Source organism: Macaca nemestrina, chromosome 11, assembly GCF_043159975.1.
Source record: "Macaca nemestrina isolate mMacNem1 chromosome 11, mMacNem.hap1, whole genome shotgun sequence".
Lineage (NCBI taxonomy): Eukaryota > Metazoa > Chordata > Mammalia > Primates > Cercopithecidae > Macaca > Macaca nemestrina.
The window spans coordinates 12797323-12824953 of record NC_092135.1 but is presented as its reverse complement, the minus strand read 5'-3'; the positions used below and the strand labels follow the sequence as shown (position 1 = coordinate 12824953).

Below are 27631 nucleotides of genomic sequence, written 5' to 3'. Positions count from 1 at the left end.
CTTCCAGGTCAATTTCCATATGAAAGCAACTGAGATCTCTTTCCCCATTTTGGAATGCCAGGCAGCACCCTGGGCTCTGAATTCTCAGACTCAAAGTTCTTGCTCAAATTCCCCCCACCCCCACATTCCAACCCAACCCTAATCTCCTCCCACTTTGGTTTCTCTGTCCACCAGGTTTCCAGATCTCCCAGCACACTACTGTGGCCCTGAGAGAGCAGCTGTGAACTCAAGAAAAACTCCTTCACCTTTCTCTGAGGCTGATGGCGTAAGAGAGGGATTTGTTTATTAGGGTTTGAGATGGGCAGGGAGAAGCGGGAGGTCCCGCATAGGATAGAGAGAAGATGGAAGAGTCAATCCTTGTTAGGGATGAATTTAAGAAAATTATACTTCCTGATGCCAATTATTTAGGAACAAATATAACCCATTAAAGAATTTATCCAGCTGTCCGTAAATTTGGTTTGAGGTCTTAGGTAAACTGCCTCCAAAATTTCTGCTTTACTTCCAAGATGTGGTTTTTGCCAAACTGGAAAATGACAACAAAAAAGATGTTGCCTCTTTCCATTGCATTTCTTATGTAAGCAAATGGCCTGTTTGGACCCTTAAAAATGCCATTAGCAAAAATAGTATCCCCAAGCTGGAAGGAACTCAGGATGGCTGTCTCTATTTGAGAGCCACAAAGATGTGTGTGGGTTGACAAACCAGAACGTCACTCTCAGATCCTCATCCACCTTAAACCAGAAGTTTAAGAAATTGCTGGTGGCCAAATCAGACTTTATTTATTTACTGGCTTGTATTAATATTGGTGCCTTGATTTTTTCCGCTCGAAGGTCTTTCCAATCTTAATACCTGGTCACATTTCAGTTCTGTCCTGAACAATGCTTTGCTTCTTTCTTTTGTTGGGGAGTAAGGCACAGTGATTTATAGACTGTGCCTTACAATTGGTGAGACAATTGCTGTTATTGTTTTCTTTGTGTCTCCTAAAAAAGTCACTTTTATAGCAGGGCACAATTGTCTGGAAGACTATAAATAGTACTATCATTTGGACACCACAAAGTCGTCACAGAATTCCTGCCATGGGTATGAGGACCAACGTGTTCATGTGCATAAGGAATGTGTGTGTGCGTACATGCATGTGTACATCCGTGAGTTTTTATGCTTGTTCCCATATACATGAGCAACGTATATGTGGGCATGTGGTATATTTTCAACTGTGTGCATAAGGGTATGTATGTGTGTATGTGGGTGTGTGAGATGCACATCAATTTGCACATATGTGCATTTAATTTGTAGAAGTAAGTGGGTGTGTGTGTCAGGGAGTGGGTGAATGTGCAAATCAGTAAGTGCAGTGCTGCCAGAAAGAACTTGCATGGTCCTAGCAGCCAAACGCTTTCAGGACTCCTTGTTATAGTCGCATTCCCGGCGGACTCCAAACCTCAGACTCTGCCTGGAGGTACAGTATGCTCTTCTGAAAGCAGAAATTATTGAAACACAGAATATCTACTAAGTTGTGCTGGCCAGGTCCCCAAGAAACAGTCTGGACATCACTGCAGACACAGGCCCTAAGCAAAAACACATGTGCATGCCTCTGCCTCAGAATATGATGGTCTTTAAGGAAATGGATCTCTGTTGAATAATGAAGGAAGAAAAAACTGAATCAGCTCCACCATTTGCAGTGAAGGTGTTTGGTGTCATTTATTTTGCTGACTAAGTACCTTCTTTATGGATTATAATAAAAATAATCTTCCGTTGTTTTATCTGCAGACACTTTATTGTCCTGTATCTGGCCTTTGCAATGAATTCATACACAGATGGGTGACAACAAGGAAAAAGGGTTTAAGTATTTTGGCAGTGTTAATGTTGATTACAGAACAGCTTAAGAGACAACTAGGAGAAATTTCTTCATGGGATCAAAATCTCCCTCTTTCCCCAAACTCCTGAGAAAACCAGCAGTAGCAGACAGCATCAACATTTATCAATGCAACAATTTCAACTCTTGAGCAAAAGCCTCCCATCTTAGAGATTTTGCATCTAACAAATCACTGCGTTTTGTCCTTAAATTTATCCTGTGGCTACGTTTTGGCAGGATTGTTGGACTGTGGGATAAGAAGACGAAGAATTTTCAAGAAAGGGTTTCCCACCCCCAACTGCTGCACACTGAGCTGCACTGTCCAGGGAGAGGTGGTGATGATTAATCATGCCCAGTTCCCTAGGACCCACTCTGCCCTTCCCCCTCTCTCTTCTGACTCCTTCTTCTTTTCGTAGGCTTTAAGACAGGGAGAATGATTTACTGACTAGTTGAGAATAACAGATATCAGGTCTTAGGTTCAATCTAGTTTAATGTCTTTTAAATAAACAGGCCTGGTTTTGCCTTGGACCCTAATACCATTGCCTTTTTCCTGGCTTTTATTCTGAATGGTTTGTCTCAGCTCCCAGATCTTGTTTGCTTTGTTTGGTCCTGACCCCTTGACTTATTCCGCAGCCTAGCCAAGGCCTAGAGTGTGGATTTGTGTTCCCTGCTGTGACCTCTGGCTTTCCCTCCCAACCGCAGTCCTCACTTGCTCTTCTGGTTATTCTGCCCTGGGGCTCTTTGGGAAAACACTTTGCATGATTCCAATAAGTATCCTTGGTGGGTTCTCATTAGTTCCAGGTATGGAACCCCAACTTCTGGCCAGCTAGAACTGTGTTCTAAGGATTTCTACAGGAATGAGATTTAATAAGAAATAAAGAGGAAGAGGAATATGGTTTACTGAGCATCTACCCCATGCCATGCACTGTGCAAAGGAGCTTTACATATTACCTAATACTTACAACAAGAATGGATTATCACTCCCAATTAACCTTTGCAGAAGCCGCATCTAAGAGTTCAAATAACTCGCTCAAAGTCACTCAGCACAGCTAGAGAGTGGAATCGCCAGGGTTTAAGACCACATCTAAATGTTTTCTGTTATCTTGCCCTTTCCAGTAATCTTAACAGTATTTGCTGAGCGTTTATATCTGCCAGGCTTTGTGCCAAGCCAATTGTCTATATTATTTGCTTACACTTAAAAAAATTAAGGTTAATTCACATACCATAACATTTACCCTTTATAAGTGTACAATAATTCAATGTATTTTTCATATATTCACAATGTTGTGCAACCATCACCACTAGTTCATTCCAGAACATTTTTCATCGCCCCCCACAAAACCACATACCTACCAGTCGCTTTCCATTATTCTCTCTCCCCAGTCCCTGATAACCCCTAATATGGTTTCTGTCTCTAGGATGTGTTTATTCGGGACATTTCATGTATAGAGAATAATACAATATGTGTCCTTTGGTGTCTGACTTCTTCCACTTAGCATAATGTTTTCAAGGCTTATCCACATTATAGCATGTATCAGCACCTCATTTCTCTTTATGACTGAATAATATTTCACTGTATGGATACAGCACATTTTGTTTATTTTAGGTAAACTTTACAACTATCCTATGAGGTAGGTATAATTATAATCTCCGCAGGTAAACTGAGCCATAGAGAGGTTAAAAGGCATTTTAGGTCACATTTTAGAAATGATTTTCCAAATAGAATCATTTTGTATTTGTTTTTCAGTTTAAGTTGCTTTTTGTCCATTCCAAGCAGATGATGGGCCAGCCTCGTAACCATGACGTGGTTTACACACAGGTACGTCACAGCAGGTTTTCCTTCAGGCTGTGTGCAGGAGCACTCCCCAGTCTCCATTTCAAGACTCCACAATCTCCTCCAGGAGGCTTCCCTGACCCATCCTAATCCCTCAGCCCTCCAGTGACCTCCTCAGCCTCCATGGTTTTACAGCCTGACCTGGGATCATGGCATGGCAGGGGAAGTTGATGAAGAGAAGCAGCATTTTCTGATGGGCACGTTGTGTCCGTTCAAGTGTTCTGCTTCAATCAGAGCTGCAGGAGTTACAGGTTTTCCTTCCCCAGCAGGGATTTCAAGGACCAAGTAGTTTATAGAGAATAAAAGACAAAGAATGAAGGAACAGACTAAACATTACAGCAGTAAGTAAATGGTTTTTGTTTAAATCAAAAAAGTTCTATTTCATGTCAACCTCCTACTGCTTCAGTCTTTTTTTTTTTTTTTTTTTTTTTTGAGACAGAGTCTCTCTCTGTCACCCAGGCTGGAGTGCAGTGGAGTGATCTCGGCTCACTACAACTTCTGCCTCCTGGGTTTAAGCGATTCTCCCTACCTCAGTCTCCCGAGTAGCTGAGATTACAGGTGCCTGCCACCATGCCTGGCTAATTTTTGTATTTTTAGTAGAGACAGGGTTGCAACCTGTTGGCCAGGCTGGTCTCAAACTCCTGACCTCAGGTGATCCACCTGCTTTGGCCTCCCAAAGTGCTGGGATTACAGGCGTGCTTGAGTCTATCTTCACAATAATCAAAGATTGGTTGCCCGTTGTGGAGCCAGTATAAGAAGACACGGTTCCTGTCTTCAAGGAGCTTACACTCAGAGTGGGGAGCTAGACAATACATAGGAAAGGTCCCTGGCTACACCAGGCACTGGATATCCTATTACACACCAGCATCGATAGTGGATGGGCTAGAGGTGTCAGAGGAAGGGAGGACCATTGTGTGTTGGAGGAGGCTGGGAATCCTCCTTGTATTAGAAGGAGACAAGATGAGACTGGGAGGGGTTTGAGGCTTTGAAGGTGGACTGGAACTTAGGAAAACATTCACAAGAGGGTAGAGGTGGAGGATACAGCCCAAGGAAAGGCGCTGAGGTAGGTATGAACTGGGTGTGGTGGAGAAAGATGAGTAAAGTTATCTGGCTAGGGTTGAAAGAATCTTAGGAGGAGACTGAGGGAAGTGGAGACGAAGCCATGGCAGAACAAATAAGGTAGATTTTATTTGGTAAGGAAACAAATATCAGACCAGGGGAACTTGGGCAAGGTTAACCTGAGTGTGGTGCAATCTGTTGCCCAAACATGAAGTGTCAAGAAACTGGGAAAATATTTCAACTTGTTACTCCTTGGGAAATGATGGCAGAGATATGGCCCTTGAACCCAGTGGGGAGGGCATGCTTGCACTGGTATGTTCACAGGCTGTTAAGAGCAAAATGCAGATAGCAAGCAAGCTGCTATGAGGAGTTGGCCTAATGTGGACTAATGCAAAGAGTGAAACAAAGGGAGAATTCTGAATGTGTCCAGGACTGTTGGACTTCACTACTTTGAATTGCCTAGTTAGGTTGCTAAGTAGGGTATGTGGGTTGAGGGACAGAGAATGGGTTGAGGGACAATGAGCTAGTGTCTAGGATGGACTACACCTACATAGGAACTCAATAAATAAGTTAATAATGAGGCCTAAAATCTATTCTGAAGGTCTAGTTTTAAAATGTGTGTGAGAAGCTTTTCATTCTATGATAGCTGTCATTGATTGGACTCTTGTGTGCAGGGTACATTATGTATATTGGCTTTCATGTTCATTATTTTATCCATAAGAAAACTGCTCAGAGAAGTTGAGCAACTTGCCCAATGTCAAATAGCTAGCAAACGGCCAGACTAGGACTCATTCCTTGTGTAGCTGACATTGAAGCCCACACTCCACTCACCCACATTGCATCCCTATGAGTTTTCAGACATTGTGTTGACAAGAGGCATCTGTGTGCATTTTTATCCCAAATATCCTGACTTTTGATTTCCTAACCCATATGTGAGAAATACAACATAGTCCTCGTTATTTTTCCTTACTCTGGCCTAAAAATGTAGGTGCCAAACACAAGGCTAGATTCAAAAATTTGGAAGAATTGGTACCTTTTCTCAGGGTTTTAAACAGGAGTTCAATCAATGCTGTTTATATCCATGAATGTGATGCCACAACCAACTCCATGGTTGAATTTTTCTGCAGTTGTCCAGGTATCTAGTGCTCGTATTTATCTTGATATTTAAGAAGTCAGTTTCCTTATAGAAAGATTGTATCATTTAAAGCAGAAATCCATTGCTATTTTATAGCCGTTGGTGCTATTTTACCCTGGCCTCTTAGTTCACAATATTCATTGGAAGAGTAAAAATTTGCCTGTGCATGTGCATATGTGCATGTGTGTGCACACGCATGCATCCACACACATACACTCAGCCTTTGTTATTGAAAAAGAACGAGCACAGAGATGAAGTGGAAAGTAGTCTGGCACAGGAAAATCTTGCCTGTCTGGTGAGGTCTGTGCACAGGCTGTGCTGCAGGGGTTGGGTACGCGGGCGGGAGAGGTCTGCTCCTCTGACCTTCCCACCAGGGATTCTGGCACCAACACTTACATTCCAAGCATCCTCTCCGAGGGCACCGCTTGGGGTATGAGGCTGCTCACATCAGGCCAAGAAATTTCACCCATATGTTTCTGATTCATTTATGCTCATAAAAATGTGATTTTTAAGAGCAACGTGACATGCAATAAGCTTTCTAGGCCGTCTCTCAAGCTCTGTCTCTGCTCCTAGGAGCGGACAAATTTGTTTTTCCGAGAGAAAATGAATTCAGACTGCAGTATCCTCGACCCCAGAGGCAGAACCAGCAGTGAGGTACTCACAGATGATCCTCTGCCAGTGTGAGGTGACTCCCAACAACATTCCATCAGGCTGAAATTGTGCCCATGGTCTGGAGTGAGCACTGGTTCAATAACTTGATGATCATGATAGTGTTTTTTTCCTTGCTATTTATTTTTATTTACTCTATTTCTCATCATGTCATCTGCTCTCCTTACCCTAAGAGCATTGATTCCTCAGCTCTGCTCACTGCTCTAAATACTCCATAGCCATGATTCTATCCTTGCTTTTTCAGTTTGGCTGATCTTGAGTCAATCCATTTACTTCTTTTGTTTTTTGTTTTTATTAACTGAGATATAAAACCTGAAAGTTGCCTGAAAGTAGTAGAGTTTCACTCTCAAGTCCTTATTGTCTTCTAGACCATTTGGCTTAAGAACTGTGTGTCTTGGCCTTCAGTGACTTTCCCTGGCTCTGCTATCAGACCATACCCAGTCTATTGTTCTTGTGGTTTTTGTTTTACTGGCCAGCCTGGTTTGGTTTTACTCTTTGCTGCTCCTGGATTCAGCAGGTGAGATCTGCTTCTGTTATAGCATCGTTTCCAAGTGATAGAAAATAATTCAGTGATGCTGCTCCATCTTAGATAGGACCTTTGGGGGCCTAGAGATAGGCCAATTAATCTTGACTCTACTACTTCTTGCTTGTACAGTGTTGGGCCTGGTTTCCTCCTCTGTATAGTGAATATTATAAAATCCGTCTCACAGAGTTGCTGTCAGGATTTAATGAGGTCACGTCATTATTTGCTCCTGTATCCACATGGCCTAGCACAGTGTCAGGCGTATAGGAAGGACCATTTCATGCTGGTTATTGACAATAACCTTCAGCCAAAGGCCCCCAGGAACAAACCTGTAGTTAAGCAAGTTGGAGGCATTATTTATGGTGCTGGAGAGAACCCCTACACTGGGAAACTGCGGGGCTTCTCAGTAACAGGGTATTCAAAATCTTGTTATAGGGCTTGGACTTTAGTTAAGTGATTTGAAGGAGAGTCTAAGGAAATGGTTTGATGCTGTCAGAAAATGGGGATAATTTTAAAATTGGGTATCTTATTAGTTCTTAGACACAATTATGAGGTGTGTCTTACTTTGTCTCATTTTATCTTGGTCTCTGAGTGCCCTTGTCTGAGGGCAGCATTCTGTAAATTGTTTATGTCTAGGACAATCACACAGTTTAGTTGTGAACACCAGATTAACTTCTAAATGTGAGGCACTTCTCTTTTTCGTTTCTGCCTGGTTTCTCTTTTTCCCTCTCTCTGTCAGAGGGAAAGCAGGCTGGCCAGCTGGCCAGTGTGTCTATAAGGAGGGTGAGTTAGGGGAGGCGAGGCCCCATGTTCTGCTGTTACATCAAATGGCCCTTATGGAATCAAGTCTATGAGAAAGTGACTCATTTGATTGGGAGCAATTCAGATAGAGCACAGAAAGGAAGTAAAGGCATTGGGAAGGGAGCTGAATGTTTTCTGAGTTCTTGTCCTGGCTAAGTGGGGACGTATAGAGGTATAGCATGCCACGGTCTGCTGAGCATGGAGTGATCTGGTAGCTGGGGGAAAAACAAGCATGGTGTGTGCATGGCAGATCTCAGAGGAGTGGAGAAGCCCAACACAAATGTGAAAACAAGCACAGGCTACCAGAGGAACACCAGACTTGGTGAGACGAAGTGAGAGGCTTCAGGTGTTGGAACTCAGACAAGCATTGTAAAGCACAAGAGTGGAGAGGCAAGGACTTTATGAGACATGATTGTCCTCATTACTTACGGGATGAAACTCTAGAAGATGCGGATCAGTTTGGACAAAGATGCATATTAAGAAAGCATGGGAATAGGGAATAATGCTTACCTGCAAGTTGAAAAGGTGAGAAGTGACCAGATTATTGATACTCTCAAATGCAGTCACCCTGTCCCCTACTTCCCACACAACATATTTGTTTGTTAGGATTAATACATTATGATGATTAGCTTCTAGATGGCTATACTGATGTTTTTGAAAGATTGCTGTTGCCTAGAAATCTTTCCCACTCTAGATCACAAAGGTGATTTCCCTTCATCTTTAGCAAGTCTCAGTTTTCTAGCAATCCTATCATGTTTGTGAAGGATGCATCTAGCTGTTCTCCACATGCTTTGTAATTAATCGTCTTGCTGGTATGTCTGCAATTGTCATAGTTTTCCTTAGTCAAAGTCAATGCCAGAAGCTACTCTTTGCTTGGCCCAACTGTGGCTGGTGCCCACCATTCCTGCTCTGGGCAGAGAAGACAATAAGTTTGCAACTGCTGGCTCTGACAATCAATGACCCAGTGTCTATCTTCATTCCGCCACAGGTTCTCCCGGCTCTTTTCTAGATTCTTTGTCATGTTTACAACAAATCGGCTTTATTAATTTTTCTACTTCTTCTTACTAGACAACCTGGAATTTTGTTTGCCGAATTCTTCAGGTCCTTTTTTTTTTTTTCCTATAAATTTCTTATTTACATTGAGAAAATTGGCTCTTGATCCCAAATCCTTAGGTTGTAGTGACCACCAGCTCTAGGTCCAATCTCATCCCTGACTCAATTCTATAGCTTCCCTCGTTCAGCTCCTGCTTCCCTTCCTTGATTCTCTGACACCCACCAATAATACCCACTTTTGTTTGTGGGGTCTACCATTGAAAGTGAGGGAAGTGGAGAGATTATGTTCAGTAGAGTCCAGATTCTGGACTATAGAATCAAACTGATAAATAACAAGGAAGACATTGATGGCAAGATTTGGTGAGGGAACCTGTCCTGGTTCTCAATTATATTGTACTGATACAGTGGTGCCAGAGTGGGACTCCATATTGGATGTGGCCTTTGGCCAGAAATAGGCCATCCAGGTGTGTTTGAGAATGGTGTGTTTGAGAATGGTGTCCAGGAATGGTGTCCCTCTCTTCCTCCTAGCTCCAGCCCAGCTTCCTATTGTGTATCCACCCAGTTGCTCTGATCATGTTCTACTGTGGCATATCTGTTCCTCCCTAGATAAATTTCCTGCTGCCCAGAGCTCTAGGGAATATACTTCTTCTTTTTTTTTTTTTTTTTTTTGAGACGGAGTCTCGCTCTGTCGCCCAGGCTGGAGTGCAGTGGCGCGATCTCGGCTCACTGCAAGCTCCGCCTCCCGGGTTCACGCCATTCTCCTGCCTCAGCCTCCCGAGTAGCTGGGACTACAGGCGCCCACAACCGCGCCCGGCTAATTTTTTGTATTTTTAGTAGAGACGGGGTTTCACCGTGGTCTCGATCTCCTGACCTTGTGATCCGCCCGCCTCGGCCTCCCAAAGTGCTGGGATTACAGGCGTGATCCACTGCGCCTGGCCAGGGAATATACTTCTTCTTGCTTGGCCTTTAAATATGAGTGCTATGGTCCTATTTGGTGTGTAGTCTGCAGAGCTGTGGAGTAATTTTGACCTCTTGAACTCTACCTACCATCTGTCCCGCAAACTCTTCAGCTAGGTCCCACTTTCATACTCTAGTTCAATTACCCCAAATAACCAGTTCCTGGCTGGGCCTTGAACTTCATTTATTATATTCTCTTTTATTTTTCCCCCATCTCCTCCAGATTTCTAACTTTCCAAATGCCCCTTTACTTTTGGCATAGCATATGCCTTTTATTTCATAAGGAAAAAAGGGAAGCCAGTGGGTGAAATATTTCCATTTTCCTGCTTTCACACTGCACAAATGTTCTTGCATCCATACTCTTCTCCTACTCGCTCTCCTCTTCTGCAATCAAAATGCAAGAAGTGTCTGTCTTCCTTTTTAAGGATAATTTTCCCCTGCCCCCAATGACCATTTTTCATTTTTTTCCCCTAAAATTATCTACTTGTCTTAGCACCATTTATTAAATGTATTTATTCCTTTTCTACTGGTTTAAAATGTTACTTTATCACATTGAAAATTTCCTACATTTATAAATTCTAGACTATTTTGTTCTATGCCTCCATTTGTCAGTTCTTGTGCCAGTGCTATTGTGTTTTAAGTACCATAGCTTAATACTGCATTTATACTTAATAGAAGCTATCATTTTTTATTTTTGGTCTCTGTATTAGAATGCAATTTTCATGAAGTGAGAACCTTGTCATGTCTGGTTACTGTTGGATCTCCAGTGCACAGCAGCTTTTCAATAGCTCTTTGCTCACTAAGTGAATTTCCTCTGTCTTTCATCTTCCCTTATCATTCTGTTCTTTACCATTAGCACTGAAACACACTCTTTCATTTAAAAAAATAAAGCAATCCTCCTTATATTCCATTCTCCCTCCAGCTGCAGCCCTTTACTAGTTCTTCATAGTCATAGTTTTTGTTTTTGTTTTTTTTTTTTTGAGATGGAGTCTCGCTCTGTCACCCAGGCTGGAGTGTAGTGGCGCGATCTTGGCTCACTGCAACCTCTGCCTCCCGGGTTCAAGCTATTCTCCTGTCTCAGCCTCCCGAGTAGCTGGGACTACCAGCGTGCACCACCATGCCCAGGTAAGTTTTTGTACTTTTAGTTGAGACAGGGTTTCACTGTGTTAGCCAGAATGGTCTCGATCTCCTGACCTCGTGATCTGCCTGCCTTGGCCTCCCAAAGTGCTGAGATTACAGGTGTGAGCCACCACGCCTGGCCATAGTCACAGTTTTTTAAAAATGTGGTCTACATTGGGTAACCTCATCACATTTTCTTCTCACTTCCTGAAATCTGATTTCCACCTCTGTCACTCTCTGGAAGTTCTCCTATCTTGGGCACCCAGGACTTCTGCTCCTAAAATATTCTGATGTCTTCAAATCTCAACTTAAGCATGATGCCTCCTCTGAGCTCCCAACTTCTGACCGATTTCCACCTGCTTCCTCAAACTACACACAGTACTCTTCCTCCCATGTTTCTTACCTCAGAAAATGACACTGTCATACATCTAGATGTTTAAACAACAGATCCAAGACATCCTTGAGATCTCCCTCTTCCTCACCCTCTCATTTGCAACTTCCAACTCGTCACTAAGAACTTCCTCAATCTATTCTCAGTTGCTTCTCTTGTGTTAGCCACTGTCTTTGCCTGGATTACTACGGCAGCCTCCGAACTAGCCATTGTGCCTCCCACCTTTTCTCACTGAGACCTGCTCTGCACTCCAAAGCCAGACTGAGTGACTGAAATGCCACTCCAATCCTATACTCCTACTTTAAATCCATCACTGGCCCTGACTGACTATGGGCTGAAGCTCAAACTTCAAAGCATGAGTTCCTGTCTCTGGGCTACTCTTTATTAGCTTTATTAATATACACAAGTTATTCTGAGAATTCTTTTTTCATCTCTACAATGCGAATGACAATACTTGCCCTTCCTATTTTGTAACAAAGATGAAATGTCATCAAATATGTAAAATATGGAGTGTTTAATGAAGTAAGGAAAGATGATCTGCTGTTCATGACACATCTGTTGATGAATGGGTTGCTTCTGTCACTCTGTTTCCCTGTTTAATCCCCCCAGATGGGAAAGGGAAGCAGAGCAGTAGGGGAGACACATTCTAGCCCCTTGAATTTGAGGGGATGCTGTCTCACAATCTGGGACCAGTATGCTTAGTGCTGACTTTCTTCTCCTTAAGTGTCTTTATTGCATCCATCCATTCATCCAGCTGTGGAAGAACCACTTCAAATAAGCCCTTCTCAGCATATACTATCCCCCCTGAGGAGAGTATGTTCTGTGAAGTGAAGGAAATAAATACAGATTTTTCTAGAAGGAGAGAAAAAGGAAGGACTTTAGCTTTTATTCATTTATTACTTCAGCAGCTGTCTACATGACTGGGAAAATTCCCTTCACATCTCTCGATGGATTCTCCATTGTCAAAAGCCCCCTTCTTGCTGGCTGACAGAGACTGGTTTTTATGCCATCAGTATTCGATGTTGAATGCAGAAGGAAGTGACACTGAGATCTCTTACTCCACATTCGTCTCTTCATTATTTCTGACATAGATATTATAATGTTGTCACAGATTTAATAGATGATAATGGTAATACAATTCTAAAGCATTAGGTGTGATCTGGGGTGACTATAGTCTAAACTTTTAATATAAAAGAGATATTCTGTACGTGAAGGTAAATGAGCTTGAACACTGTCTCACACAATGGCCATCACAAAGGCATTGCCTTCACAATAGGGAGTGAGAAATGAACTTTTCATTACTGGTATGATTGACATCTTTTTGTGTCCATTCATGGCTGCAAAAATCCCAGTGTCATAGTAGAGAACATGAAGAATTTTTCCAACAGCTGTGATGGAGACTTTAAAGCACAAAGTTTTAGAAGCTTGAAGTCAATTGTTTCCAAAAATGCAACAAAATGAAATAATTTTGCACCTTGCTGTTAGTCAAGATGTTTCCTTCCAAGGCATTTTTTTTTTCCGCCCAGTGGTATCTAAATGATATATATCTTTCCAATAGCCACAGGTGGTAGGTGTCTGTTCCAAGGATTTCTCTGTAAGTATTTCCAGCAGGCTCCCATGGAGATAAAGAAACCAGAGAGAATCACTGAAGTTGCCCAGCCCTTCAGCTCCCAGCCACTCTAATGTCCTAAAACTAACTTATCTTTACTTTTTTCTTTGTTTTGTTCCTCATTATATTTCATGTGGGTTTCACATCTGGGCTTCTGCTCTTTCCCAATATCCCCAAGGATTAGAAATTTAAATCTGATTGTCTGCTAGTCTCTAACTTGATACTTTGTCTTTTAAGTTGATTTTTTTCAAAATCAGTCTCCCTGACCGTAGTTAAATGAGACAGGGTACCTTCTTTTTCCTCCTAGGTTTCTAGGGGCCCCTGCCACGTGAGTCTGGAGCATTTCCCAGGCTCCGCTTGTCCTGCTAGGGGGATCAGGTGATAGGTCATGAGGACAGAATGATGAGACCCATTATCTGGATGAGAAACCGGGGCTTAGAAAGGTCTTGTGAGTGAGCCAAGGCCACACACATCCATGGTAGAATGAGGACAATACCTGTCCATCTAACTCCTTGAGTCATCACTCTGATTCATGGGAGAGCAGGAAAAATAGTTGGAATGGTGATAGTATTGTACATTTTTCATAACCGAAATGTTTCAGAACACATTGTAAAGAATTTAGGCAGGAGAGAATAGTTTCCTATAACTTTGGTTGGAAGAATTTCTTCCATTAAAAGTGTGTTTCTTGGGCCGGGTGTGGTAACTCACACCTGTAATCCCAGCACTTTGGGAAGTCGAGGCAGGCAGATCATGAGGTCAGGAGATCGAGACCATCCTGACTAACATGGTGAAACCCCGTCTCTACTAAAAATACAAAAAAAAAAAAAATTAGACGGGTGTGGTGGTGGGTACCTGTAGTCCCAGCTACTAGGGAGGCTGAGGCAGGAGAATGGCGCAAACTCAGGAGGTAGAGTTTGCAGTGAGCTGAGATTACGCCACTGCACTCTAGCCTGGGCGACAGAGCAAGGCTCCGTCTAAAAAATAAAAAATAAAAAAAAAAGTGTTTCTTGTGTTTCTCCTTACTTTAACAAAGGTAAAATATTAAAACTTGGCAGGAAAATTTATTGCTATAGAAATAAAAAGAAAGGAAAAAATACACTTGCAAAAGTCTCTTGGAATATTTCAAAATCTTGAAATATACAGTATATTTTTGCAAAACCATGAGCTCTTTAGCAGGTTGATAATAGATTAACTTTCCCTCTATGTTTACAAGAAAAATGAGGACTGTTCTACTTTGTAAATCAGTGTTTCTGAGGATGTTGATGAATTTGGTTTGTCTTTCTCCAAAGATAATGAACTCAAATGGGAAGTCATGAGAAGAATTAAATTATATTATACCACTGAACAGGTGAATCCAAGCTGCATAAACACATCTTATCCATTTTATCTTAGTAACTGACCTAATAAATTGGTCACTTGAGGCATGTTGCTAATAAAATATTGGAGAGGGAAAGAAGTAAAGAGATTTAGGTTCAAAAGAGCATAAGCAGAAAGAGTAAAGACTGCGGCAAGGGGGAAAAAGAGTTGTTCCTGGTTAGACAGCATTGTCAATATTGTTGTAATGATTACCCCATATTGAACTCTAACTCGTCTCCAACCTATGAGAGTTCAACTTACAATTTTTTAACTTTATGATGGTGCAAAAATGAATCACATTCAGCATGCTTCTCAACCTATGACATGGTTACATTTGATAACCCACTGTAAGTTGAAACTATTGTACAATATTTGGCATCTGTAATGCCAAGTGATTTACATACATTATTATTATTTTTATTTTTTGCAATAATACTGCAATGTTACCATTATTATTTCCATATTGCAGACAATGAAAAAGAGTTAGAGCAATTTGCCTAAAGTTATAAAGTTACCATGGTAGGGAGCTTCTGACATGCCTCTCAATGATCTCCTCTCCGGGTGTTCAGACCATCTGCTCCCGTATGGGCTGGACTAGTGGCTTGCTTCCAAGGAATATAACATGGTATAAGCAATGGGATATCATTTTCACAATTAGGTTATAAAAGATTGATTTCTCTCCTCATTCTCTCTCTTTCTGGTACTTCCTCTTGCCTTCTGATTTTCTCACTCTGGTGAAGCCAGCTGCCATGTTGTGAGATGCCCTATAGAGTAGCCTATGTGTCAAGGAACCAAAGGAGACCACCAGCTAACAGCTCATGAGAGATGAAGGCCTCTGTCCAACACCCTGCAATGAACTGAATCCATCCAACAACCACAGAAATAAACTTGCAAGTGGGTTCCCCAGGTGAGCCTTCAACTGAGATCACAGCCCCAGTCAACATTTTGATGGAAGCCTGTAAGAGACCCTGGGACAGACGCATCCAGCTAAGTCATGGCAGTTTCCTGAGACGTATACGAAACTGAGATAATAAATGTGTGCCATTTTAATCTGCTATGTTTTGGGGTAATTTGTTACACAATAATGGGTAACTAATGCAGTTAGAATATGGGTAAGCTAGAATTTGAACTGAAAACTTATGTGACCCTAAACCCATCGTCTTTCTATGTTACCCTCTAGTCATTCTCAACATTTATCAAACATTTTATATGTGCTGGTTGTCATGTTAGGCACTGGGGATGCAAAGACACAGTTCTCTTGGAGCAAGGAATCTTTATGAGGAGGTAGCATGTGAAATGACTACTTCAAATGCCTTGCCTCAAATGAAGAAGAATGGAACCATGTTTCAAGTATGTGGAAGAGTGTGAATATGGGTAGAGGAGATGGAATATACTTGGCCTATAATGAATAGAGTAGCTGGGCCAGAGGGAAGGTTCTCATCTGTGGCTTGTAAAAAAGGGCTCCAAGGCAAAACCTCATGTACCCTCAAGATATAACTAAAAAAGGCCAATTTTGTTATGTACCTTTATACTAGCATTCTTTTTAATAAAAGTAATGTTAAATGAAAGACTCTGAAAGATAATATCTCAAGATCTCTATGAATTAATATGAATTGATTTCCATGGTATATTCTTAAGTGGGTAAAGCAATGTGCAGAATAGTAGTATATCAGCTATTGAATAAGAAACATTGAAAAGATAAACTGGGATGTAGCCCCTCCTAAGAAAAAACGATGATCTTTGGGGCAAGATAGAGAAGAGGAGTGGTGAGGAGAGAGATAAGCATTATTGTATCTTTTAAAATATTTTATATTGACAAATTATAGTTGTGTATGTCTATGGTATACAAAGTGATGTTACGGTTTTTTTCATATGACATGAAATTTTTAAATTAAGGTAATTAGTCATTACTTCAAGTATTTGACTTTTTGTGATGAGAACATTCGAGATGTATTCCCTTAGTGATATTGAAATATACAGTACTCAATTATTAGCTATATTCACAATGCTGTGCAATAGATCTCAAAAACATTTCAAAGTTATTACTCCTATCTAACTGAAGCTTTGTGCCCTCTGATTATCATCTCCCCACTACCCTATCTCTCAGCCTCTGTAGCTACCATTCTTTTCTCTGCTTCTATAAGTTCAGTTGTATTAGATTCCATATACAAATGAGAACATGTGACATTTATCTTTCTGCTTTTGGCTTATTTTACTTTGCATAATGTTCTCCAGTTCCATTCATGTTATTGCAAATGTCACAATTTCTTCCTTTTTAAAGAGTGAATAGTATTCCACTGTGCATACATACCACATTTTCTTTATCCATTCATTCATTGTTGGACACATAAGTTGATTCCATAAATTGGCTCTCATGAACAGTGCTGCATGAACTTGGGTGTGCAGATGTCTCTCTCTCTCTCTGTTTTTTTTTTTTTTTTGAGATAGAGTTTTACTGTTGTCACCCAGGCTGGAATGCAATGGTGTGATCTCAGCTCACTGCAACCTCCACCTCTGGGTGCGAGTGATTCTCCTGCCTCAGCCTCCTGAGTAGCTGGGATTACAGGCACCTGGCACCATGCCCGGCTAATATTTGTATTTTTAGTAGAGATGGAATTTCACCATGTTGGCCAGGCTGGTCTCAAACTTTTGACCTCAGGTGATCCACCCAGCTCAGCCTCCCAAAGTGCGGGGATTATAGATGTGAGCCACAATACTTGGCCTAGATGTCTCTTTAGCATACCAATTTTAAATACTTCTTCAAATATTTTCAACCCAAATACCCAGAATTTGGATTGCTCGATCATATGGCAGTTCTATTTTTAGGTTTTTGAGGAACTTCCATGCAGTTTCCCATAATGGCTACACTAATTTACTTTCCCACCAACAAAAGTCTTCCCTTTCCTTTGCATCCTCAAAAATTCTTATCTTTTTTTTTTTTTTTTGATAATAGCCATTCTAACAGGTATGAGGTGGCATCTCATTGTGGTTTTTATTTGCATTTCTCTAATGATTAGTGATGCTGAGCATTTTTTAATGTGTCTGTTAGCCATTTGTATGTCTTCTTTTGAGAAATGTCTGCTCAAGTCTTGCTTTTAATCAGATTATTTGTTTTCCTTCTATAGAGTTGTTTGAGTTAAGTACTTTGGATATTAATCACTTATCAGATGTAAGGCTTGCAGATATTTTCTCCCAATCTGTAGTTAGTCTCTTTATTAATTGTTTTCTTTGTTGCGCAGAAGCTTTTTATTTTGATGTAATATCATTTTTCTAGTTTTGCTTTTGTTTCCTGTGCTTTAGGGGTCAAACCTAAAAAAAAGTAATTGTTCAGACCAGTGTTATATGGTTTTCTCATACATGTTTTCTTATAGTAGAAATACAGCTTCGGGTTTTGTGTTTAAGTCTTTATTTTGAGTTTAGTTTTGTATATGGTATGAAACAAAGGTCGATTTCATTTTTTGGCATATGAATATTTAGTTTTCCCAACTCCATTTATTGAAGAGACTGTTTTCCCATTGTATATTTTTGGTACCTTTGTGGAAAATCAATTGAACCCATAGATGCATGGGTTCATTTCTGTGCTTCCTAGTACATGGCACTAGTTGATGTGTCTGTTTTTATGCCAGCACTGTACTGCTTTAACTACTAGTGCTTTGTAGTATAGCTTGAAATCATGTAGTATGATGCCCTCAGCTTCATTCTTTTTGCTCAGGATTGCCTTGATTATTTGGGGATTTTTGTAGTTCCATATGAATTTTAGGATTATTTTTCCTATATCTAAAAAAATAACATTAGGATTTTCATAGGGATTGCACTGAATCTGAGGATCATTTTGGGTAGTATGGACTCTAGCAATATTAATTCTTCCAATTCATGAACATCAGCTATTTTTCCATCTATTTGTATCTTCTTCAATTTCTTTCATGAATGTTTCATAATTTAGGGTGTGCAGGTCTTTTGCCTCCTGGGTTAAACTTATTCATTATTATTTCATTTTTTTGTAGCTATTGTAAATGGGATCGCCCTCTAGATTTCTATTTTGGAAAGTTTGTTGTTAGTGAAGAGATGCTATTGATTTTTCCATGTTGATTTTGTATACTACAACTTTACTGAATATATTTATCTGTTCTAATAGGTTGTTTTGGTGTATTCTTTAAGGTCTGTTATATACAAGATCATGTCATCCACAAATAGTGACAGTTTCACTTCTTTCTTTCCTATCTGGATGTCTTTTATTTCTTTCTCCTTCCGTATTGCTCTGGCAAGAACTTCTAATACTATGTTGAATAGAAATGATGAGAACGGACATCTTTGTCTTGTGCTGGATCTTAGAGGAAAAGGTTTCAATATTTCATCACTCAGTATAATGTTAGCTGAGGGTTTTTATATATGGCCTTTATTGTGTTGAAATACATTCCTTCTATATCTAATTTGTTGAGTTTTTTTAAATCATGAAAAGATACTGAATTTTGCCAAATGATTTTTCTAAATCTAATGAGATGATCATATGATTTTTTCCTTGATTCTATTAATGTGGTATATCACATTTTTGGCTGTGTGAATGTAGAACCATTCTTGCATCCCAGGAATAAATCCCACTTGATCATGGTAAGTGATCCTTTTAATGTGTTGTTGAATTATTTTGCTAATATTTTGTTGAGGATTTTTGCATCTATATTCAAGAATATTGGATTATATTTTGTTTTTCCTTGTGATGTCCTTGTCTGGTTTTGTATCAGGGTAATGTTGGCCTTGTAGAAAGAGTTTGGAAGTATTCTTCCTTTTTAAGTTTTGGAAAAGTTTGTAGACAACTAGTATTAGTTTTTTAAATGTTTAGTAAAATTCAGCCAAAAAGTCATGTTGTCCTGGGCTTTTCTTTTTTCATGGGAGACTTTTTCAAACTCATCACTCATTGTTAGTCTGTTTAGATTTTCCATATTTGTATGATTTAGCCTTGGTAGGTCATATGTGACTAGGAATTTATCCATCTCTTCTAGGTTATCCAATGTTGGGGCATACAATTGTTCGTAATAGTCTTATGATTCTTTGTATTTTTGTGGTGTGAAGTGTAATGTCTTCACTTTCATTTCTGATTTTATTTATTTGAGCTTTTTCTCTTTTTTCTTAGTCTAGCTAAAGTTTTGATTTTGCTTACCTTTTCAAAAAACTGACTCCTAATATCTTTGATCTTTTGTATTGTTTCACTAGTCTGTATTTCACTTATTTCTAGTCTGATCTTTATGCTTTCTTTCTGTTAATATTGGGCTTAGTTTGTTCCCCTTTTTGTATTTTTTTTTTCATGAGGTATAATGTTAAGTTGTTTATTTGCACTTTTTTTCTTTTTTGATGTAGACATTTATTGCTATAAATGTTCCTCTTATAACTGCATTTGCTGTATCCCATAAATTTTAATATGCTGTTTTCATTTGCATTTGTCTTAAGATATTTTTAAATTTCTCTTTAATTTCTTCACTGACCTATTGATTATTCAGGAACATGTTGCTTAACTTCCATGTATTTGTTAATTTTCTGAAATTCTTCTTGTTATTCACTTCTAGTTTTATACTATGTGGTCAGAAAAAACATACATGATATGATTTCCATATCTTCTTAAATTTGCTCAGATTTGTCTTGTGACCTAACATATGATGTATCTTAGAAAATGTTTCATGTACACTTCAGAAGAATGGGCATTCTGTTGTTAGATGGAATGCTGTGTATATGTCTGTTAGGCCCATTTGGTCTAAAGTGTTGTTCAAGTCCAATGTTTCCTTATTAGTTTTCCTTCTGGAGAATATGTCTGGTATTGAAAGTGGTGTATTAAATGCCCCTACATTATAATTTATCTTTCCCTTTAGATCTTTTAATGTTTGCTTTATATATTTATGTGCTCCAATATGGGGTAAATATATATTTATAATTGTTATATCCTCTTGATTAGTTGACCTTTGTAATTATTATATAATGTCCTTCTTTGCATTGAATTTAATTGGCAATCTCTGAACTTCTTGTACATAGACCTTGATTTTTTACTCAGATTAAAAAAGTTTTCATCCATTATTTCTCTAAATATGCTTTCTGCCTCTTTTTATCTTCTTTTTCTGGAATGGCCATTATGCCTAGGTTATATCTCTTGATGGTGTTCCATAATTCCCATGGGCTCTCTTCATTTTTAAATTTTTTTTTCCTTTTGCTTCTCTGATTGGGTAATTTCAAATGTTTTGTCTTTGAGTTCACTGATTCTTTCTTCAGCTTGATTAGGCCAACTCTTTGTGCCTTCTATTGCATTTTTCAGTTTAGTCATTGTATTCTTTATCTCTCAGATTTGTTTGGTTTTTAAAAAAATTCTTCCCATTTCTTTATCAAACTTCTTGCATTGTTTGTGTATTGTTTTCCAACTTTTATTTGCTTTTAAAATTCATATATTTTTGAAGTCTACTGAACTTTTAAGATAATTATTCTGAATTTTTTTCCTGGACTTTCGCAGATCTCTCTTTCTTTAGGGTTTGTTATTGAAGATTTGTTAGTTTCTTTGGGAAGTGTCATGATTTCTTGAGTCTTTGCAATCCCTGTGTCCTTGTGTTGGTGCTTACATATTTGTGGAGACAACCATGTTTTCCAACTTCTGCAGGAATTCTTTGGCAGAGATAGGCCTTCACCAGTTAATCTAGCCTGTGATTCTAGATGGGCCAGCTGGCAATGACCCTGGGCAGGCAGAGCTTACTTTCAGGTTGTTCAGATGGCAGGGCTGTGGCCTTTGCTCTGAATTTGGGTGGAGCAGCTGTTTAGGCTCTGCTATCCAAAAAGACCTCTGGCTGAGTTTTACTATCAGGCTCAGCTGCTGTGTGGGCACTATAATCTCCTCTAATCTGGCTGGGCCACAGGGTGTATTCCCTGGTCAGAAGCTATTGCTATTTGAATCCAGCAATTGGACAGAGTTTCAGAAGGGACTGCGCGCTTAAATGAATCAGGCTGAATGGACCAACTGCTATGCTCAGCAGAAGCGCACAGATGAGAATTGCCTCCCTTTCTGGGCAGGGTCTGGGAGTGGACTTTGAGGCTGAGAGAAGTGCTGATTAAACTCTCAGCATGTGGCAGAACTAGTGCCTCCTTCTTGTTGAAATTTGCTATGGTGGTCATCTCACTCCCTGGGTGGGGCCCAGGGTTAGGGTCTATTGCTGGGCCTGGAGGTTACCTGTTTAGGGGTTCAAGCCAGGCAGCACTTCCCACTTCTTCTGGGAGCAACCAGCTTGGCTTTGAGGGTTAGCTTTGCTCTTAGCTGGTATCTCTAATTGAGTGCCATTACTGACAGGTACACTGAGCTTTCACCAAAACCTGAGTGCTGATCTCTGCAGATTTCACCTCCTTGCTTTGTTTTCACCAGATCCCACTTGGTCTAGTCATGTAGTTTCACTTACATTCCTTAAGAGGTGAAGTGGGCTTTCTGGGAAGCATCTTGGAATGTTGGGAAAACTGGATGTTCACCTTCCTGATTCTCTTTTCCAACTGTAGAGACTGAGGGATTGGAGAATCCTCTCCATGTGGTACTGTGCTGATTTGTGGGACCAGGAAAGGCAATACAGTCCAAGCAAGACTGTTTCTTAATACTCTTTCATAAGTATTTAGTTCCATGGAACACACAGGTGACTCAGACTTATTTCCACATTTTGGCATTTTCACTAACATGTTTTTGTCCGTAGATTGTTGCTGGTTGATGTCTCTGTTGAGGGGAGGGTGTGGAGAAAGGTCTGGAATCTCCTATTCCACTTTGCTGATGTCACTCCTACATATAGTTTTGACATTTGAACTTTGTAAATGTCTTATTGTACTGAAAGAAAGGCAAACTTTAAAGCCAAAAATAAATTGGAACGAATTAATCAAATTGTTTATAAAATTAAAGAGAAGAATTAACTTCAAGTGACCATTGAACACAATTCTCTAACTGACCTTGCATATTCTAAGAACAAGTAGAATTGACTCTTTAGTATTTTTATATTAGAAGCAACACTGGTATTGTAATTTTGAAAACTATTTAATTTTCATATGAGGTAAAGCAAATAAATTATGCCAATATTATCAGGAAGCAAGATTTTACATAGAAGAGAAAAGAAATGTGTATGATAAGATGTGCTTGCCTCCATATTACATAATTGACCCTAAACCTGAAATTGACCATTTCTCCAAGCAGCTCTGGTTCCTCTTAATGGGACGTGGTATTTAAAAACCACAATTTGGGCACTAGAGAATACAAAAAAAAAAAAAAGTCCCATTTATGTCTTTTTATTGCCCAAGTTTCTGGAGGCAGCTGTTTTGGTTTAGTTTTACCTTTAGCTGGAAATGTGAGTAATAGGGGATGAGTTTAGAGGGGTTGAGTACTGTCAGATGGTAGAAGACATGAAATGTCTATTATAAATCTGGATGTTAGCTGATCAGTGAAAGAGAACAATTAAAGGTTAGTGGGACTAAGGTGCTTGCTACTGACAGCAACAAAGAATAATGTTTAGTCTGATGCACACTGTGTACTTAAGTTATGTCATCTGAATCTAACACTGGAGTTCATAATTTCTTATCTGCCAATGTTTTATAACCTACTTATAGAATGAGAACAAAGCCTTTATATAACTTTGCAAATTATGGTGGTGTTTCTTGCTATGCCATTGTACCTATTTGAGATCCTAGTCTTGGCTCAGCAGAATTTTAATTTTATTTTGTTACCAAATTAATACAATTTCAGTTAAATATGTATTGAATGTTAAATATGTGGGTAAAAGCTATGCTAGGCAACCTGACTCTTGCACTAATCCATAATGTCTCCAAATTTGTTTCTTAGGAAGTATACCTGTTTTGTTGTCACTCCCTATTTTATAAATTATAAAAATAATACATCTAGGAAAAAGAGTAATTGAAATACTACAGGGTACAATGGTTTAAAAAATAACAGTCCTCTTGGGTCAGGCACAGTGGCTCATGCCTGTAATCTCAGCACTTTGGGAGGCCGAGGCGGGCAGATCACCTGTGGTCAGGGGTTCGGGATCAGCCTGGCCAATATGGTGAAACCCCATCTCTACTAAAAATACAAAAATAAGCTGGGCGTGGTGGTAGGTGCCTGAAGTCCCAGCTACTTGGGAGGCTGAGGTAGGAGAATCGCTTGAACGTGAAAGGAGGAGGTTGCAGTGAACCGAGATCACACCACTGCACTCCAGCATGGGCAATAGAGCAAGACTCCATCTCAAAAAACAAAAACAAAAAACAACAAAAAAAGTCCTCTTATCCCCACTCTCATTTCTTACAAGTTTTTTAGTTTTCCTTTGGTTACCACCTAATTCTAAATAATAGCTCTTATAGACACCCTTGTTTGGGAAATTTCCATTTAACTCACCCACGCATACTAATTTTACCTTTCTATCTATGTCTCCCTTGAACTTACTGGCTAAATTATTATTTTGGGATTTATGGATGATTTTTATAACTTTAAATAATATGCCGAAACCTCTACTTTTGGTTCCATCTGTTTTAGAGATCATCTCTTAATTCATCATTATTTAGAAATAAATTTAAACCTCTATATTACTTGACATTTTTTTCTCTCACTTCTCTGATTCGTAAATTGGGCATCAGCTTTATAATTATTTTTATATTATCCAAGTTTTGACACTGATATTAAGTAATGTAATTATATAAGTGTGTTGTCCATAGGCTTATTCAAAATACTAGAAATTAATAAATACAAGTTATATCATTACAATATATAAATATTATTTACAACAGAACTAAATAGTGTGATTAAGCCTATGGAGAAAATACATATAATTTTATGTTATTAAACTTGTGCTGCTTGTAAGAGAATGTGCCAAGTGCCAATGCCAATGGGATTTTGTTTTTTTAATATGCCATAAATTACTTAAATTACTGCATATTTTAGTGTGCTTTGCTTTTGATTCACGACTTTCTTGTTAAGGGGACTTATAATTCCATTTCTTAGTTTTCTTTTTGAGAAAAGAAGTTGTACCATTTTTAGCAAAGTACTTAGATCTTTCAACTTTTCCTTAGATCATAGTAGTTGTTGAGTAAGATGTATTTGCTTTGAAGAAACTTTCTTCGGAACACTGCAGCTGCTGGTTCTAATTTATGTCAAGTTGGTATTTTTCTTTATTGCATTCTGTAGTAGTCTCCTTGTTTCTTAAGAGTCCATGACTTCTTATTTTCTTTCTTTCTTTCTTTCTTTCTTTCTTTCTTTCTTTCTTTCTTTCTTTCTTTCTTTCTTTCTTTCTTTCTTTCTTTCTTTCTTTTTTTTTTTTGAGACAGAGTCTCCCTCTGTCACCAAGACTGGAGGGCAGTGGCACAATCTCGTCTCCCTGCAACCTCTGCCTCCTTGGTTCAAGGGATTCTCCTGCCTCAGTCTCCCAAATAGCTGGGATTATGAGCATGTGCCACCATGCCTGGCTAAATTTTTTTTTTTTTTTTTTTTTTTAGTAGAAACAAGGTTTTGCCATGTTGGCCTGACTGGTCTCGAACTCCTGACCTCAGGTGATCCTCCTGCCTCAGCTTCCCAAAGTACTAGGATTATAGGTGTGAGCCACCATGCCTGGTCGACTTCTTATTTCTAGATTCCATTTTTATTTACAGAAGTACTACATCCTTTAATAATTTTTTTCATAGTGTGTTAGGTAAACTTTATGACCTTGCATATATATATTATGGCCTTGTTTGTATATAATGAGAATATTTATTTTCACTCTCTGTAGCTTTTCTAAGTATAAAATTCAAGTTTCTGTATCATTTTCCTTCAGAACATCGAAGGCATTGCACCATTGCCTTCCAGCATCCAGTGTTGTTGCTGAGAAGACTGCTGCCAATTGGATCTGAAATTTTCTTTGGTAGGTGACCTGCTTTTTGTTTTTCTCTGACAGCTTCTAGGATATTATTTTTATCATTGGTGTTCTTAAATTCACGAGCATTCAATTAAGGCCTTTAAAAAAGTTTTAAATATCCTGCTAGGTTGTGGTTAAGCCCTGTCAATCTGCCAAGCTCTGGAAAAATTTCTTCCATTTTTCATTGACTATTTTCTCCTCTTCATGTTTGCTTTTCCTTTTTACCTGGAACTTCTATTAGCTAGTTATTGATCTGCTGGTTTATCCTCTATATTTCTTACTTCCTTTTAAAAAAAATCTCGTATTTCTAATTCTTTGTTATTTTGCTGAACATTTTAGAAGATTTCCCTAATAAGTTCTTTTTAACACATTGGATTTGTTTTAATTTAGACTATTATATTTTTAATTTCTAATGCATACCTTTTTAAAAATAGGGATAGAGTCTTGCTATGTTGCCCAGGCAGATCTCTAACCTGGCTTCAAGTGATCCTCCACCTTGGCCTTCCAAGGTGCTGGGATTATATGCATGAGCCACCACACCTGGCCCTAATACTTATTTTTAAAATCAACTTATTATTCTTGTTTTGGTGGTAACTTATTCTTGTTTTTTATATATATTGTCCTAAATTTCTCTGAGCGTATTTTCATTATTGATCTTAAAATCTCCCTTTCCTCTGAAGTCAAGTATTGTCTGGCTCTTCTCTGTTATAGCTTGGATGATTGCTTCCTCCAAACCTCATGTTGAAATTTGAACTCCAGTGTGGGAGGTGGGACCTAATGGAAGGTATTTGTGTCATGGAAGCAGATCCCTCTTGAATGGATTGATGGCCTTCCTCAGGGCTGAGTGAGTACTCACTCTATTAGATCCCAGGAGAGTTAGTTATTAAAAATAGCCTGGAAACTCCCCTGCTCTCTTTTTGCCTTCCTCTCTTGCCATGTGGTCTTTCCACAGCTGGCTTCCCTTTGCTTTCCACCATGAGTGGAAGCAGCCTGAGGCCCTCATCAGATGCAGATGCCCAATCTTGAACTTTCCAGCCATCAAAATTGTGAACTCTTTTCCTTTATAAATTAATCAGCCTCAGGTGTTCCTTCAGAGCAACACAAAACAGACATTTTCTTCTGAACTGCTGATTTCCTTACACATCTCCTTATCCTTCGTTGTCTTTTGGATTTGTGAATTAAGCACAAGGCATGTTGTATGAATGGTTGGTATGCATTTCCTCTGCTGTCATGCAGGTCTGTTTCTCTGAGATGCTTTGTTCACTTCCAAATGAGATGGCTACTTGGAAGCTTTGGTATATGGGTGGCTGGTCCATAGCAGGCTTTACATTGGGGCTCTTGGGATGGGAGCAGATCTTGCCCCTTTTGAAATGCCAAAATAAGATAGCCTTATTTGCAATGCCAACATCCACCCTTGAGGTTCTGGCTTGGCTCAGGTATGTTTCCATGTCTAGAAGGCGCTTCAGTTTATGTAGGGAGTAAATTCTACTGATGCCAGTGTCTCTGCCCATTGGGATGTGGATAAAAAACTATGCTTTAGGCATAGTTGTGTATAGAATGTGTGGGAATCACTCTGATTTCACTAAGAAATCCTTCTGTCCAGTTTTCCCTCATCAATGCTGTACCTTCCCTAGGGATGAATTGTGAGGCAGGACTTGATGGACATTTTGGGGGACCGCCCTTCAGCAAGTTCTTCACAGGTAGTGTGGCTTCTCTCTTTACAAGGTGGGGAGCTTTATACCTTTGCTCTCAGCTGTAGTCAGAAAACAACAGAACTGGAGGCAATATGATTAGTTATCTTTTAACATCTGTGTGCACAGAGAAAGAGTACTGTATGGTCTCTCCACAGCCTGGACTCTCCCTTTGGACCTGGATCTCCCAAGGTTAGAGACTAACATTTTCATCTTTATTTCTGTCTGCCAATGATGCTGATGCCAAACTGAATTTCAGGAAGTGTACCAGGAGGGAGGGTACAAGAAGACTGGGCAATTATGGAGTGGCTGAGGAAAGAAGGGACCGGAGGAGGAGAGAGAAGACTTGGGTGCAATGCTGAGCTGAATGGAGAAGAACCTGGTGAGTTCTTCCTTGAGGCCCAGGTTGTGATACTATAATTCTCTAATTACCTCAGAGCTAAAACTATTTTATTTGTCTAGAAATGACATGGCCAATGCAATAGACTTAACTTTGTAAAGTGTCAAGCCTTTGGGCAAAAGGAGAAATAAAAAAGACAAAGCCCGCTGGTTAAAGACAGAGAGGGTCCCGTTTGTTGATGGGCTGTGAAGTCCACTCTGAGTGCAGTTGGCTCCCCATCTCCAGCTGCCTTATGTGTTTATTCCTTAACTCTGAAAACGGGAAATTGTGTTCTCCCGTCAGGAGAAACCTTCCTGACAGTTGCAAGTGCTCCACAG

The 27631-nt window shown here is 39.5% G+C and overlaps 1 long non-coding RNA gene across 1 annotated transcript; it reads left to right on the top strand.

Annotated features, from left to right (window-relative positions):
- Positions 1-176: 176 nt before the first annotated feature.
- Positions 177-27284, top strand: LOC105492499 (uncharacterized). Its single transcript, XR_011609514.1, has 4 exons — positions 177-265; positions 15093-15259; positions 25143-25229; positions 27174-27284. It is a non-coding gene; the product is annotated as an uncharacterized lncRNA (long non-coding RNA).
- The last annotated feature ends 347 nt before the right edge of the window (positions 27285-27631 follow it).